The sequence below is a fragment of the Rhincodon typus genome, chromosome 4, assembly GCF_021869965.1.
Source record: "Rhincodon typus isolate 14 chromosome 4, sRhiTyp1.1, whole genome shotgun sequence".
In the NCBI taxonomy this organism is placed as follows: Eukaryota; Metazoa; Chordata; class Chondrichthyes; order Orectolobiformes; family Rhincodontidae; genus Rhincodon; species Rhincodon typus.
In genome coordinates, this window is record NC_063335.1 from 38,842,949 (window position 1) to 38,848,694 (window position 5,746).

The 5,746-nt window shown below is 38.9% G+C and overlaps 1 long non-coding RNA gene across 1 annotated transcript; it reads right to left on the bottom strand.

The window, feature by feature from the left end:
• Nucleotides 1–2,927: 2,927 nt before the first annotated feature.
• LOC125482967 lies at nucleotides 2,928–4,118 on the bottom strand. The gene is made up of 3 exons (XR_007261983.1): nucleotides 3,935–4,118; nucleotides 3,399–3,756; nucleotides 2,928–3,187 (listed from the first exon to the last, which is right to left on the bottom strand). It is a non-coding gene; the product is annotated as an uncharacterized LOC125482967 (long non-coding RNA).
• Nucleotides 4,119–5,746: the final 1,628 nt, after the last annotated feature.

The window sequence follows — 5,746 nt, forward strand, 5'->3', positions numbered from 1 at the left end:
CCTCTGATGCGGTTTAATTCCTGTACTGGCTGAGGTTACCATGAAGGCTCAATCTTGCCCCCTGCCTGAGGCTCAGGTTAAACCACCACCAGTTGTGTCTCTTTCGTTAAAGAGAACAGCCCTATGATCCTTTCGGACTGTGGCTGTTACTACTAATACTGCAGTTCAGGCAGAAACCTTTATACTGAAAAAAACCATGTATTGTGAGGCCACCTAGCTGTCAGACTGCCTGTCTGGTCTGGGATCTATACAATAACACAATAGCCTGTACCATATCCCAGTCTATGCACAGCTGAGAAATCTATTATTCATCCGATAGAATTCACATGCCTTATGATATATTATCAATTGTATTCTTGCAGATAATCTCAGTGGTAGAAGTCAGTGTGATAGATCTTATAATTTTATAGTTATTATGTACTTATAATAGAATTGGAACAGTAGGACATGAAGTGTTAACTTTACTTATATAAACCAATGCAAACTTACTCAACATTAAGTTCAATAATTTCATATCAGAACCTCCACCTCCATTTTGCTTTCTTTTGTCCTTTTTCTGTTTTATTTCTTTTCATCATTTTCTTTGTATTTGGGTGGCATCTATACAACCATTTATATCTTACCTGGATACATCTTTTGTTCCTTTATCTATCTCTACTCCTTTTACCTTCTCCATGAAACTTTTTTTGAATTATTTAATTTCTCCAGTCCTCCTCCCCCATCAAAACTAGACAGGAAACTGTCTCCCCAGATCCATTTATTGAAAACCTATTATATGTCTACTTTTTACCTTTGTTCTATTGAGGGATCAATCTGACATGTTAATTTTCTTTCTCCAGTTGCTGTCTGATGTATTGAATATATCCAGCATTTTGTATTTACTACAAACTTACACATATTAAACTTTGATGACTAGAGTGTGGGGCAGAATAAAGCCATCAGTGCAGATTCATTCCCCATACTGGCTGTGGTAGTTTATGGATGTCCTGCCTCCTTACCTTACTTCATGCTGCTTGAGTAATTACCCTCATTATACATAATCCATTGTCCCTCTAATGGAGAGAAATGCCAGTGGTCCTTTGTGAACAATAGCTCCTTACCTTATTCCTGTCAATTTGTTCAGCTTTAAGTCCTTTCTCGATGAATATTAACAGATGCTCAGCTCTTCCGAAAGATACCCAAGGTTTAGTAGTTGTGTCCAGCATTTCGGCCGACATACGATTTTATTTTCAAGCAGGAGATGTATTGAATCTGTCTCATGATGCGAACCGCCATGGGAAGAAGTTGATTGGACAGCCTTCGTGAAAGCATGTCTTTTGAGTCAATGGGTTCCCTGTGAATCTGTTCAGGAGTTAAGTGCTCAATCTAGCTGAATACATCTCTTCAAATCATTCCCTCTTAAACAACATTAGGTGCATTTTTGGTATTGAAATTCATTATGCAATTTCATGACATTAATAGCACAGAAACATGCCATTGTTAATACTCCACAGGAGTCTTCTCCCACTGTTAAAAGTTAAACTAACTCTTATCCTTTCTTCTCAAATCCCTCCTACCTTGGTCTCAACCTTCTTTATCCATGTAATATCTTCAAGCCCTCCAACCCAATCTAGCTTCTCCTTAAACTCTTCTTAGATGACAAACTTCAGTATGTGGTAGAAAATTCCACATACTAACAACACCCAGAGTGAAATGTTTCTCCTGACTTCTTTGATGGGTTTGTTAGTGACAATCTTATACTTGCAACTCCCACCTCAATTTTAGACACTTCCTTGAATGGAATCAGACCAACAAAATAAATAGGAGGTGTGTTACTAAGGCCTTGTGAGTCTGTTCCATAATTCAATAGGATTAGAGTTAAACACCAACTCCACGTTCTCGACCTAACCGCTTATTTTCCAGTTTTTCATAGCACCTAAAATATCTTCTGATCTCAATCTTAAACTTACTGAATGTTGGAATGTTCCCAGCTCTCTGGGGTAGAGAATACCGAAGATTCACAACCTCAGAGTGAAGAATTTTTTCCTCATCTCTGTTCTAAAAGGCAGCCTTGTTATCATGAGATCAAGACACTGAATTCTGGACTCTTCAGTCAAGGGAAGCATCCTTACATCATCCCAACTGTCAAACCTCTCGGAAATTTACATATTTCAATTAAATCACCTTTCATTCCTTTAAAATACAGAGAATATCATCAATTCAAGGACAGCAATCTAATGAACAATAATTGTATTTCCTCTAAGGCAAATTCATCCTTCCTGAGGTAAGGAGAGAGACACTATCTATCAGGTGTGGTCCCACTGAAACTCCTTTTAACTGTAGCAAGATTTCTTCACTCTCTCACAGTGCTACCTCCTTGCAATAAAGGCTAACATGCTGGTTATCTTTCTGATTATTTGATGTGCTTGAATGTTAGTTTTCTATGTACTAGGACAGTAAAATAACTGAGAACCCAAACATTTACTAGTTTCTTACCTTCTAAAAAAAAATATAGGCTGCATTTCCATTCTTCCTACCAAAATAGATAATTTCACAGCTCCCTGCATTGACTGCCTAATTACCCAATCACTGACTAATCAGTTTTTAAACCCTTTGCAGCCTCATATCCCCTTTCAGCTTTCTCCTCACCTAACTTTTATCATTACTAAAGCAATTAGTAGTAATTAGTGTAACACAAGTGTGTAAACCATAATCTTACTGAATGATGCAGCAATTTGAAGGGCAGAATGGCCTACGTTTTTGCCAAATTTGTAAGTTTGTACAAAACAGCCAGTGATTTCATCAGAGCTTAGCAAAAAAAAAAGATAAATCATTTGCTCCATGAAGGTTGGACCGTGAGACGGAAGGTTATTTGGTGGAATGTCTCTGCCAGGGTTTAGTAATGTTGCCATTTAATGCTCAGTTTTGGTTGAACACCAAGCATGATATCTGAAATAGTTGAAGACAAAAACACAATGGGTTCAGTTGAAGTCTAATAGTGCACTGCCCAATTACACTGAACAGGTGGGTGAGGAAAATCACCCTTTTTATTTCCAATCTGTATTGCTAATCTATATCACAAAAATGTAAAAAAAAAATTCTCTGGTTTAGTGACTGCAGCTTGACATGATTCCATTTAATCTGCTACAGCAGATGTCCCAGCTCTCAGTCAATAATGTTGCAGATGTACTTTCAAGTTGGCTTGTTCCTGGAGGTAACATATCAAAAGAAAGAAAGATGTAATCTGACTGACTATTTACTTATGATATTTCACACATTATTGTGTCCCATTTTCAGCAGTATATGAAACAATATAATTCTCCAAGTGTTGTTAACACTGAAGATTCTCTTTATATACACCTTCACATACAGAATGACCTGCAGCAGGTTTCAACACATTTGCAGCATCAAAAATATACCTTGGAGTAACAATAGAATTGCTTGGATGATTTTCCTCTTCCTTGTACCTCATGTGGATCAGTTTCAGAATAGTTAGGTCACGAACATAGGAGCAAGTGTGGGCAGGCATAAATATGCTGCAGTCTGTCCAGCTTGCCATGTGCAATTTGTGACGCTTTGTGTCTAGAGAATGCAGACACTCCATACACCACCATGTAAAGAGTGCATATGACTGGTAACTGTGGATCATGTCCTGAGGTGCAGTATGGATGTAATCAACATGCAGGTCCTTTGAAACAAGTGGCAAGATGAATCTGCAAGGTATTCACTTTAATTTCTAAGTCAGGTTTTTCCTCAACATCTTGCTTGTTTGGCTCACTTGGTAAGATAGAAAATTAAATATTAATGAGTTGCATTGGTTCATTCTCAAGGTGTTTAACAAGCAATAAACCTCCCATAATTGGCAACTTGCAACACTTTGTCAAAAGTATAACAACTAAAGCAAGGTGAGATTGAGATAGGCCTCGGACTTATCTGGTTCTACCACAAATCTTACCTCAGACCATGTTGCTCAGACCCCTAAAAAAAAATCTGCTTCTCGTCTCTTGCCCCATCACACCAAATCACCCAACAAAAGCAGCATTGCATATAAAAATACATTGGCAAACACTCAAATTCAAAGTGAGAGAAAATCAGCTGCATATCTTTGGGCAGCCTATGAGACCTTGGATTGTCTTTGAGAATCCTATCTCAGAGGGGAGACTTTTAAGATCACCTATAATTACGTCAGCTTCACAAAGCTGGCTCTCATCAATTTATAATGATCAATGACATGGCAAAGATTTGTATTTGATGTAATTCACATGCAAAATTCTGTGATTATAAATGTCATCACCTGTACTGCATTAATGTGTAGAGTAGAATCCCTACAGTGTGGAAGCAGGCCATTCAGCCCATCGCATTCACACCAACCCACTGAAGAGCATACCACCCAATTCCCGTAACTCTGTACATCCCAACAAACCTGCACATCCCTGGACGCTATGGGCAATTTAACACGGCCAATCTACTTAACCTGCACATCTTTGGACTGTGGGAGGAAACCGGAGCACTGGAGGAAACCCACACAAACATAGGGAGAATGTGCAAACTCTGCACAGACAGACAGTCACCCAAGGGTGGAATTGAACATGGGTCTCTGGTGAGGCAGCTGTGTTAACCACTGAGCCACATGTCACCCTTAATGTCTGATTACTTCAATTTACCCTGATAGGCTTCATAAGTTGAGCAGCTCTCTCAGACAGAAAACATATTTACTCTGCCCGCTCTGAGTGTGATATAGCCAATGTGCACTTGTGATTTGAATGAGTATGCTTGCTTTTCACAATGAGTTACAGGCTCAACCTCTCAATCTAGGTGACCAACCAACCTTCATGTTCCTTTCTGCCTTACGCTCCCTCTCAAACCCCATCATATTTGAGCCTCTACATATTCCCATCTAATTCTTTTATTTAAGTCTTCGTTCTCCCATTTTACCCCCTTAGCTCCCTGGCCTACAGCCTAGTTATGTCAACAGTCACGGTGCATTGTCCCACTACTGACACCTGTTCCGGTTTGATAGTCGACTTGTTGGGATAAAACAAAATATATATGAGTTAAGTATTCTAATTAACAAGCTTATTGTTGGTAATATATCAAGTGGTACATTAATATATTGAGCAGTAAGAATATGTATAAATATTAAACTAGATATATATGTAAAGCAGTAGCAATATATATATATTAAGCAGTAATCTACTTTAGATATATTAGAAACACATGTAAATTAATGAGTAGATCTGTTAGCTTAGATGACTTTAGACATGTTCAACAATGAGACTCACTGCCTCCTGCCTACCAGGGATCCTGCTTAACGATGGCTGGTCTGGAGAACTTGGGAATCCTGGCACAATTCGCAATCCTAGCCGATAATGAAGTCCTCTGAATAGGGCAAAGTCCTCGATATTAGCACTATTCTGAATCTAAGATGACATGCCATATCATCAACAAAAACCAAAAGAACTGTGGCTGCTGTAAATCAGACACAAAAATAGAAATTTCTTGAGTGACCCTTCCTCAAACCCGAGCCATTAACTCTGATTCCTTTCCACAGATGCTGTCAGACCTGCTGAGCTTTTCCTGCAATTTCTGTTTTTTGCCATGTCATTATTCTGTGGTACTTTCAGGGCTTTCCCGGACATTCCAGTATACAGCTGGGTGTATGTGATGGCCAAGCAGGACAATTCTCACAGCAATGTCATATCACATGGCCATTCCTCAGTCAAAACAAGCTCCCTCCCTAACTCCCCACCTACACTCACCTTTACTG